Raw genomic sequence first — 12,248 nt, forward strand, 5'->3', positions numbered from 1 at the left:
GAAAATGGAGCAGTCAAAGAAGTGAGACAGACATACGGAACTAAAATGAGGAGAGGGAGAAAGAGAGAGCTAAACAAGTAAGACATAGGAGAGGCATAAAGCGAAGGAAGCAAATAAATGAGACAGAATTAAAATTTTGTACCGTTTTCACTTCTGGCATTGCCATTTTCGACTTAGCACTTTCTCAACATTAACATTTTCAAACCCAACTTGTTCAACACATGTCATAACATCACTATCACCATTTTGCACACGACACACCTTCTCTCTCAAATATCGGTCTTCTTTTGCCGTTTCGCATGATGTTAAGGTCAATCGTTGCCCTCAAAATGTTTGGAAATCCCATATGTATTTACGGAACAAAATATTCCTCCAATATGAGCATTACCAATATTCATTATGAGATATCTTAGATCCAATATGTCTCCTCAATGGACTACTTCTTAACGCTTCCTGCCTTGTAATCCAAGTATCTCGGGTTCGATTCAGTTGGAGTCGTATTTCACTGTGGTTCACATTAAACTTCAGATTGCTTCAACAAAATTTACACAAATCTTTTATACCTAAGGAGCAACAGACTATGTACAGAGGTGAAAAGTTTAAAATTTTACGTCTATTGTTGACGCAAATTGTATGCAAATCTTATCTAAGTACGAGGGTTGTACCAAAAGTAATGCAAAAGTATATATATATAGTTCATTCAGGGTTGTAGTAACTATTTTTCATTGTTATTAATTAATAAGAGCAACATGCAGTCAGAGTTCTTGCTGATGGATGGGTGCAGACTCTGACGTCATTAAATCTTCAAACCCTAAACGTGCTCATATCTCAACACCGTTTATCTGCCTTTATCTTAAATGTAAAATTGGGAACATATCTCGTAGGATATTAAGCAAACCAAAAGACTGATATGCATAGCTTACAATGAAACAATTATTTTCTTTTCCGGACACATGGAACAAAAAAGAATCGTTGACCTTAATAATAAAGACTTAGAAAGCACAGGAAGGATGAGTCTTCGACCTCCATTTGCTCTAAAAAAGCATTCTATGCTAATTGCAGAGGGGCTGGTTATGCATAGCCTATATGCATAGATAGTAAGATGGGTTGTATGTTATGAAGACGTTGGGTAAAATGACGTTCCCATATATGGAGATCTCAGGGTGTGAGCAAAACCAGCGATTTGTGTGGTTCACCTTCGATCTCGCTACCAAAAGTCCCCGCCTGGTCATTAGTGTCCTTTGTGAGTATCCATTCTTCAATTTCATCCAATCATTACTCATCCTCATCGTGTCGATTAGCCAAATTGGAAGAAAAGCGACACTAAATAACAAAAATGCAAAACGAGGGTGGACTAAATATGTTCATGTTAACTCTTCTTCCGTTAACTGTCACCTTTCACTGTCACCATGATTTTCTTTCAGTCTTTCCTTCAATTAAATTCTCCCCATCTCTCACTTTCTCTCATATTTTATATGCTTTTATGACACTCTATCTCGTTCTTTTTCTCACTATGTCTTTCAATGTCTCCCTCTCTCTTTCCACAAATATTGTCCCTCTTTCTCTTTCATTCTCATCTCGTTTCCTTCTCTCTTTTTCTTCTTCATTCCTTCCTTCTATTTATTTATTTCTGTCTGTCTTCCTCTGTCCTCCTTTTCTTTACATCCTCTTTCTTTCGCTCACCCTTTTCTCTCTTTCTATCTATATTTCTGTCTTTTTTCTAAATTTACTCTCCCTCTTCTTTCTCTCTCTATATATCTCTCTCTCTCTCTCTCTCTCGTAACTTTAAATATAATGCAAATATTAATTATTGTTATTTTTATTATTATTTTAACAATTTCTAATTTGCTGGAAAGAAGGTCTGAAGAAGTTGAAAGGCAAGTCGTGTGTGGTTTTTTTTTTTTTTTTTTTACTTTGCAGCTCCGTGTATCATTACTCCTTCTGAAGATCATAAATAATGACGCCACGTGAACTTTAATACGCCGCACTTCCGGAGGCAACCTTGGTTTCGACCCCTCCCACCCTGAAAATTGTTTGAAGACGGCACCTGGACTTAATGCCGCTTCAGTTCCACAGAGATGACGAAATCAAAGTTTCACAAGGTTTATGGTTGAAAGACGTGTCTGTTGAAGGCTAACGTTAAATGCAGGAACTTTGACCCGCCACCTGAACACAGGCAATGGAAAATTCCAAAGTTAAAGGTGTCACTCGCATTGAGTTGCTCCCAGAAAATGCTGGCCGTCTACATTTACAGAGCGATAGTCTACAACTCTTATCACGTAACTCAATACGAACGGTTGGTCTGGCGCAGTACCACCCAGGAATTGGGGAAGAATATGGTGAAGTCGGGTCGGAAGTGTTGTAGAGGAATAGCTACTTGCATAATATTTTCTCTTCACTTTTCTTGCTCATTTTCTCACACAACATCCGAGTGTGTACAGGACGAAGGCTCAGGGCAGCCAGTGTTCATTTTCGGGGAGGCATTCCAGCCGTTTTGCCGAGTTGAAGCGATGTGTACCGAACAGAACAGAACCAAGAATTCATAATGGACTCGGTTACTTATGATTTGTTTGCCATTAAATCATATGCCTATGCTCCTTTTTGCATTGCCGAACCGTGCTGGAATCGTTGTCGTGCCTAAGTATAGGGTTACTAATCGTTTTGTGTTCCCTGGGACTATCCAATTTTAGCACTGCAAGTCTGGTGCACAGAGCAAATCGGGACTGGACCTACAGTTTAATGTGAAATCCGAACTACCGCGTGCTACATTACTATGTAGAGAACTGCATCTTTCCACTCCATCAACTTTTCCCACAATAATTGCCAAATGAAAATGCATTTTTACGTGAAAGATTTCATATACAGGGTGTTCATAAAGTCCCGGTACCTTTACAAAAACATAGCTTGGATACTACATGCAATAGAACAATGCTGTTGATTGCAAAATGAGCTACAACTCTCCACGTTTATATGCCATACACTTCAATGTGCGCCTCTCTAAATGCTCTCAGAAAATCACGGCGGTAATCCACTTCTGCCCGTACACTCCCCAGCATATCACCAGTAACAGTTAGGATATTCTCCGTTAAAGAGTAGCAACATCTGGAACAGGAGTGCGGTAAACAAAATCTTTGACTTACCCGCAGAAGAATAAATCCAAGGGTGTGATATCAGGAGAGTGCGGTGGCCAGGGAAAAGGTTCATCACGGCCTATCCACCTGCCAGGGAAATGCCTATCCAGAATACCTCGAACATCCTTGGACCAATGAGGGGGTGCATCATATTGTTGAAAAATTATGGTTGGCTGCAAGTATATCCATGCTTTGATTGTTCTATTTCATGGAGTTTCCGAGCTATGTTTTTATAATGGTACCAGGACTTTATGAACACCCTGTGCATATAACAGGACAAGTATTAGCAATTATATACTTTACAAACTTCAGGAAATGCAGTCGTACCACAGAGGCGCATCTCCACCACGTCGGTCGGCAAGGCCGCTGTGCGTTGCCGATACTGATGCATCAGTCTGGTTCGACGCATGGTTGCCAGCACACGTGAAATGCTTCGTCAAATATATTATATATATTATATGACGAGGAAGATGAGCTTTCAGCAGCAGCTTCTGTAATTGTTATGGCTACTGCTACCAACCGTCCCCGGAGATTTTGGATTCGGCCGAATCAAAAAGGTCGAAATAGTAAGTACAGCGGAAGTGATTTAATCAAAGGTTTAACTGCAGTTTTATAACGTGAATTATGTAAATAAATAAAATCTGTATTAGTACTAATGTAAATACTATAGTATTTTTCTCTCAGTGCATCTCAGGTTAATATAACTGTCCTTCAAAAGTTTTTTTTAGTAAACTTGCTTATGTATCTGAAATTCCTCTTGGTTAATTCCTATCCTTCAGGAATGATATGGACTGCTACACGAACCATTTACTTTTATAACAAGGATCAATTCCGTTAACGGACTTGTTGGTGTCTTTTCCATTTTCCATTCTCTTGCAAAATGGTTTAGCATATTCTTAATTTGTTGTTCAACTTCTTCTTTAGAAGTTCCAGGTGAAACCGATTTTCTTCTAGTCCTCCAATCTGCAGTCCCTCAGCAGAGGATGATTACGATACATTTATATTAATGTTATAACTTGCGACTTCGTCCACTCCATTGTCAAAAGTTAAACAACATTTGTAAACTCTCTCGGAGCAACATTGCGCACCACCCACCTCACGCGTCGGAATGGTTTCCTTTGAAGCAAACCGCTACAATACTGGAACCACAAGGAAAGAACCTGCGCAGAACCTCATCGCGCTGGCGGGTGGGGGAAAGGACAGGGGGAAGGAGCTCACGTCAGTGTTGCCAGACCTATTGATTTTAATCTCCAACGGCCTGCTTAAAAACACGTTTCCTGCTCATCTCACTTGAACATGGAGGGGATAGGTAAACTTCGCTTAATCCGGACAGGCAAAAGGCTAACACAAGAAAAAAGAATGCAAGTTTTTAAATGTGGCTAGAAGTCAACAAGAGAACTTCCCAAAGAAAAGGCAGTCAACCACTGAAGAAATTCTGTTTCCCGCAGACTTTGTGCTGTGCCGTATAGTGTATTTAGGCCTATGCCCTTTAAATAACAAACGTGTCTTGTTGCTATAAACGGAGTTTTAATGCACTTTCTACGGTTCTTTTAGGTTATTTCAGTTAATCCGGACGTTCGTTAAACCGGTCAACTTATCCCCCCACCATTACTCCGGATTAACGAGGTTTTACTGTAATGTAATCAAATAACTTAAAAAAAAAAGTATTTCCCTTGTAGGCAAACTCTCCATCTTTCGGAGCATTATGGTATTTTGTGATCTCTAAATTTCATTATTCTTTCCATAAAGTTGGTAGTGGCCGCGATGAGGTCTACTTTTCGCCACTTTTTCCCTCGTACTATGCTATGTACAAAGGGAAATAAACTGCTTTGCCCCCACCCCCGGATTGGCACCTTGCACCCCCTTTTGGAACCCAACCGCCGCCACTGGTTGGTGGTAACTAGGGCCCGTATAGGTAAAATTAAAGGTGCCCCTAAGCGTGTGCACACATGCTATGAAGGCATATTGAGTAAAGTGGTGATTTAGAGCTCCACATATTCTTGATCTCAGGGATGGCATGATCGGATCCTAGCGGATCCGAAATTCGGATTCTAAAATTTTTCGGATCCGGATACGCGGATCCGGAATCTTTGATTCCGGATCCAGAACTTTCGGATCCCGATCCTTTCACCATCCCACATGAGCGCTTCTTTGGAAAGTAAAAATGTGTTTATAACATATTGTTACCTGATAATATACATATATGTATATAATATACGTATATAATGTATATACATGTGGTATGTGTGGCTTCGTGCGCGATTTGTAATTAATAGACTTACAGGGGAGGTTATCTAAGTGTCCCCCTCCGATTTCCATGAAACTTGGCAGGTGTATAGAGGGACCCAAAGGAAGAAATACGTGTTTTTAGGTTTCCGCTAAAAAATGTTTTAGTGGGCAAACCCGCCCCTCAAATGTCAAAATGAGGAGAAAGTGAAGTGGGGATCTGACACCGAAACCACGTAAATATGGCACTGGAAGAATCAGGGGGCATAGGACCCCTCTATACACCTGCCAAATTTCATGGAAATCGGAGGGGCACACAAGGGTTAGATACCCACGTCAATTTGTGCTCATCTTGACATCTGAGGTGGGTTTTGCCCCCTAAAACAGCTTTTTAGCCGAAACAAGAAAACACTTATTTCTTCCTTTCGGCCCCTCTATGCACCTGCCAAGTTTAATGGATTCGGAGAGGGACACAGGGGTCAAATGCCCACTTCAATTTGTCCTCATTTTGACATTTGAGGGGGGCGGGTTGTCCCCTAAAACGGTTTTTTTTTGCCGAAACAAAAAACCGTACAGTATTTCTTCCTTTTGGCCCCTTTATACACCTGCCAAGTTTCATGGAAATCGGAGGGGGGAACTTAGATAACCTCCATTGTTAGCATACATTTTATATTATACTATAACACTGCATATATTATAATGTTTTTTTTTTAAATTTTTAAAACTGTAACTGTAGAACAATTGTATAACTTTTGTATAACATTTCTATCTTGTTAAATGTGTTAAAGGTTTCATCCTGGAATGGTATGTCTCACATTTATGTGTGTTGCCATTTCCAATACATTCGAATGAATACATATGGCATTTACAAAATCACCTCTGACATTTTATGTTAAACAAGTATGATTATTTTTGTGCACGAGTGTGTTGGCCGATGTATAGCAAAGTATTGTAGGAACAACACTTGAAAAAAATGTTGTAGGACTAACTAATGAAAAATTTCTATGTAATCGAAGATCATAATACTTTTAAGGTGTGGCGATATTATAATGGGATTGAGAAACGAAACTCTGGGATCCGGATTATCGGATCCGGAACTTTTGGATCCGGAGCCTGAATTTTCGGATCCGGATCCGTTTGGCCATCACTAATCTCTACCATATTTGGGATGATGTGATGATCAGCATCACTCCCGGCCGCCTGTACCCCCAGTGTTGCCCCCAGGTACCCATTAACAAGGCTGGATGGACCTCAGAGACGGGCAGAAACAGAGAAATGACAGGAAAAATTCCTGATCCAGATAACCTGCCGCGGGATTCGAACCCGCGTTTTCCGCGTTGTAGTCAGATGTTCTACCAACTTTTTTTTGTTTAAATGGAGTACCCCTACATGATGGTATTCCATGTCATTCACACTTTTCAACTTTCACACTTTTTCATTTTTTACAGTAGTCTCAGTTTATCACGTTTAGACAAAAACAAATACCCATGCCTTACCCGGGACTCAAACCCGGAAACCTTAGCGTTGCAGCGCGCTGTACTAACCACTCCGCCACGGAGGTCGGCACCATCTCAAGTGAAATCTGTAATGAATGCACGCGCTCTGCAACGTATTCAGTCTCGCTCGACTCGCTCTTGATCTTCGGCGTTTCTTTTGCACAATAGACATCCCACTTAGCGTAAAAGGGAACACATACATGTTTACATGCAAATTTCTTGCGGTAACTGAACTAAGATATATAAAAAAGGTCAGGTGGTTTTCTAAATTGTATATATATGTGAATATTTTGCATATTTTAGTGCATATTTGCATGGATATTTTAGGTATTATAAGTGCGTGACTATTCGGACCCTAGTGATAATATTTAAGTAGAACATCATTTACAGGAAACATTACTACGTAGTAGTACAGAACATTATGTTTTTTGCATGACTTTTAATGCTTATGTTCATATTTAGAACTTTAAAAAAATATTTTCAAAAAATAACCCTGTGCGTAATAGCCCATGAAAGACCTTGGCTTACCTACCAACTACATATCCCTCCCACGCTTTCCTTCGTCACCTCTAAGCGTGGAGATCTTCAACCAGTAGAATAGTCGGGGGGTCAGCCTGATGTATCCCCAGCCGTTGTACTAGATCCCCGCGACCAGATTAATTACGCTTACTCATTCCCCAATTTACTCACGATGGTGGGTTGCCACCGGCCCTATACACAGGCCGAAAATTCCCGGAATCGAACCCATGCCGTTCCGCAGCCGCCGTCCAAAGCAAGGTGCCCTAGACTGCACATTTTTCCATATTTTTCAGACGTATGCAAACAATTTCTCAGGGACTTCCATATTAATAATTCTGTTGGTGTCACTAGCAATATTCAAGGGGCTTTGCAACTGTATAAATACTTTACACATAGGGGCGAATTTACATTAAGGAACTGATGCTCCAACGTCGATTGAATGGGGTTATTTTACGTCCATTTTCTGCCACTTTTGTTTTATCGGAACGATGAGGATGAATGATGAATTGGATGAAGGAACCCTAACGAAGAAGCATTTACTGTATTTGTGAACAGACTTCCAAGTAGTCTTGTCTTGGATTTCGTCTCGGGCAAATAGGTGAAAACCCTTGTACAACTGGAAACAGAAAATGTTAATCAATTGAATAGTAGAAAGTGGAATACCAGATTAGGGTAACTTCGGTGAATAACGCCAGGCGGGAAACAACGCCATTTCAAAGTTTAAACTCTGAAAGGATGGACGCATGTAAAGTTAAGGTGTGACTGAACGTTGTGCGATAAACAATGGTGTCTGGTAGCATTGCTGATCAGAACGGTTGCCATTGTCGAGCCTTCATTTAAGAGAAACAGTTTGAACAGTGTAGACGTTTGAGTTGCGTTTTTGCGTTTCGAGGAAACGCATTTTCATCCACATTTTCATCGCGCCGACAAAGGTGAGTGTTTTTCTATTGTAGGATTAGATTTTAAATGTTAACCATGCTGTACGTACACAATACGTTTATTACGTAAGTGAATGATGTGTGTACGGTTTTCATGGTCGGTGTCGTAAGTTTAGAACAGTTGGTTAAACTGGAATCTGTTGTTTCGGGGAATCATCGTGTCGGGGAATAACGCCACTCAATTTAAACTCAAATTTAAGGAAATGTTGATTTCGAAAATAGGTTTATCCTTGCTCAGTTACTTTCGAGGCGTACAGATATTTATTCTCGGTTAATTTCCTCTTTCAGATGGCGAGGAAATGTAGAAATATACGGGCCAAATGGTCAGTAGATGACTTGAGGCAAGCTAGGGCGGCCATCAAACAAAGGATGAAGATAGCATGTGCTGCACGTTTGTTCCAAATGATGAGTAGCCGAATGTGTGTGTGCGTGGCTGCTATACTGAAATGCACGTGCCAAGTATTCATGCTTTTCTAATAACTTACTACAGTAATTATTTTTCCTAGTACAGTTTAGTAAAGAAAATATGAATGTTTTACTTGTAATTAAGAACATTACCCGACAGGTCTGGAAATAACGCCATTTTGCATTAACACAGAATTTAGTATTTTATTGCTTTCATTATAGCAGTGCAATCAATATTTTATTAATACACAATAGAGGAAAGTTCATTCTCCTATACATGTAAGTTTCATGTTCCTAACAATAAAAATGTATGAGTTCTATAACGAAATGACCAATTGGTGGCGTTATTCACCGAAGTTACCCTACAAGAAAAACTTTTAAGTCGCCGAAGGTAGGTAGACGATAGGCACGAAAATGCGCTGGAAACGCTTTCACCCCTCCCCGCCCGCGTTTGAAACACACAAAAAAATCAAAATGACGGGGTATGAATTATAAATATAAGATCGAATCTCGACTTCTGGAAATTATTTCCTCACTTTTCGTAATCCCGAACAGCCGAGAAATTCCAAAGGATTTACCTCTAAATAGGTTAATTGTTGATATTTTCTACACTGTAAATGTCTCAAATTAAAATTAACATTTTTTTTTCCAGAAGTTCAAAATCAAACACTTGAAGGAGAAATAGCGTGTACAATTCGAGATTTTCACTGCACCTGGAAATTTCGAAAATTTCCCGACGTGGACGGAATTGGAGAATTTTTTCAGTCACGAAAGTCAGGATTATTAAAACTTCCTTCCTAATTCCGTCCCGACCAAAAGTTTTCCGTTCTGCATACTCCTATTTACGGCAGTGAACATTATTCTAGCGTATCTTGTGAAAACGTGTCCCGTTAGTTTGCTACTTTGTTAGACATGGCAGAGCCTCTCCGTCGCTACCTTGTAATCAAGGGGTCCCGGGTTCGATACCCAGTGGAGGCAAATTGTTCGGATCCCACTGGACATACAGTCCAGTCCCGATTAGCCTTACTGTGCATAAAGTGGACTTAAAACACCAAATCAATCAATCATGTTAGACATGGCAGTTAATTGCTGTTCCTGACAGCCTGTAAATCGCAGTAAACAATATTATTTGCAATAAAATATCGCTACAATTTCACCATTGTAATTACATATTTTTTCCAGATATATCAAGGGGGGCAAGTGCAACTTCTCGCCCCCCTCCCTGCGGGCGCTCTTTTATGGTGTAATGGGAAAATTAATGATTGGAGAGGTTTAAGTAACAAAATCAAAGAACACGAAATGTGCCGAATTCACTTGAATGAATGTCCTAATGCATGGAATAATCATAAAGATGTTCAAACAATGTTGCAACAAGGTCTGGATAAGTGGTACGAAATCGATAAAATACTTTTAGATGTAATAATAACATTATCCACCTGTAATTTGGCTCTCAGGGTACATCGAGAAGATGTAACGCACGTACAAAGAAGTTCTGGGAATTTTCTCAACATCATAGACTTGTTAGCGAGGTATGACCCACTTCTTGATTGATTTAAGTCCACTTTATGCACAGAAAGGCTAATCGTGACTGGACCTAGAGTTTAAAGTGGGATCCGAAACACTATGTGCCTACACCGGGTATCTAACCCGGGACCCCTTGATTACAAGGATATGACGCTACCACTGCGTCATCGAGGAAACCTATAACCCACTTCTTAAAACTCATATTGAAAATGAGAAGAGCAAGACAAAATAGTTAATCCTATTATTCAAAATGAACTTATTACACTGACTTCAAAACTGGTGTTGAGTGGCGTAATAGATGACTTTATTTAGGCACCATTTTCCCTTTATTTTGTATACAACCCAAGATGATACTAAAATTGATCAAATGTCAATTGAAATAAGATACGTCAATATTAAACATGTTGTCTTAACCTTTCGCACAACTGAAAATTGCGAGGGGGAGGGGGTAGGCAGTGTTAGTTACACTACTGCCCTGTGGTTCGGTTTTATACCTGGTGGAGACACAGTGCACATTCGCTCGTATCCCACTTTAAACAGTAATTGCAATTTCGATTAGCCTATCTGTGCATAAAGTGTACTTAAAAACCATAACTCAAAATAGTACAAACTAACCCCATTTTTAGCTCAAATTCAGGAGCTTACTGAAGTCAGTTCCTCAGGACACGCATTACCAGGAGATAATACCGAATTATAATACAGAATTATATTTCTGGTTTAAGTCTTCGATTGAATTTTGTACCTGAAATACATTTTTTTAACAACAGTGTTCTTAGCAGCATTCGATTCTCAGTTATTCTCCCACTATTGTTATTAAATGTAAATTGTAGATTAAAATGCCATGCTCTAGTTTATCATCCATATTTCATGTTAATTTTATAATTACGTTGTTGTTTATGTATCGTGCAATTGCAATATTGAACACTGTAATTAGGCGTGTATCTATTCTGTTCCAAATAAATAGTAACAAAACTCATCTAGGATGTCAAAATACTTCCTCACCATGCTTACGAGGTGTAAGGGGTACCTTCCACGTAGGCGCCCAAAAGTCAACCTCACTTCTACGTAGTACATCCTGGACTGAAGACTAACGAGGCTCTGGCGACTGGCACTATGGCCAGTATAATTTTTTGTGTTGTCCTGTTTTTTGTCCTTGTGTGTGCTGAGTGCCCGTTTACAGCCTCAGCTTTTAACAGAAGTCAGAAGATTTTAAGATTTTTAGTTATGCAACGTTAGAGTTGTTATTTGTAATGATAAGGGGCTGGCCCCCGTATAATGTGAAGGGTTCAAAATAGCCTAAGTGCTGACGCAACCAAAATTTTAAATTCAAATTCAAATTCAGCATGCTTACAATGACTACATTGTCTTGAATTCCAGTAAATAATATCGTGTTACACTTTCTGAAACTTTGCACTCCAACTCTGACTGGAGAACACATTCAATGTTGTAAACATTCTAGAAATAGAATGAGTCTAGTTCAAATTGACAGTTCGACAGTCACGTGTTCTGCTCATTAACCCTCCATTGGTATACGTGTGAGCGCGACGCTCAGCCTGGGATATAATTGCAAGTTCCTAATGATATCACTTTCTGGTCTTGTGTAGCTGTAATTCGGAAAGTCTGTGGCCAGATGATACCAGTTATAGGTTGTGGAATTCTTCTCAGTCTGCGCAGACAAGTCATTTTTATGACAGTCAGTGTTTTGTGAGCGCCTAGCTCACACGTATACCAATTGCGTAATCATTTTCTGAAAACATATTTTATTTCTGTGCACACTAAATTCGTGTTGTGTCACTGTTTTCTGTTTTGATTTTTCAATAGTTATTTTATTTGATTCCAATTATTACGGCTACTATTTCTGGCTAAATGAACTTTGGAATATGATATTCGTCACGAATGAAGAACAGCAGTTTCAAGCATGGTTTCATTATAGGGAAACATTGTAATACAAGAATATAATTGTGTTATTGTAGAATAAAAAGAAAAAATAATATAAGGGCCTCTCCGAT

Source organism: Lepisma saccharinum, chromosome 26 (assembly GCF_977018435.1).
Source record: "Lepisma saccharinum chromosome 26, izLepSacc3.1, whole genome shotgun sequence".
Taxonomy (NCBI): Eukaryota; Metazoa; Arthropoda; class Insecta; order Zygentoma; family Lepismatidae; genus Lepisma; species Lepisma saccharinum.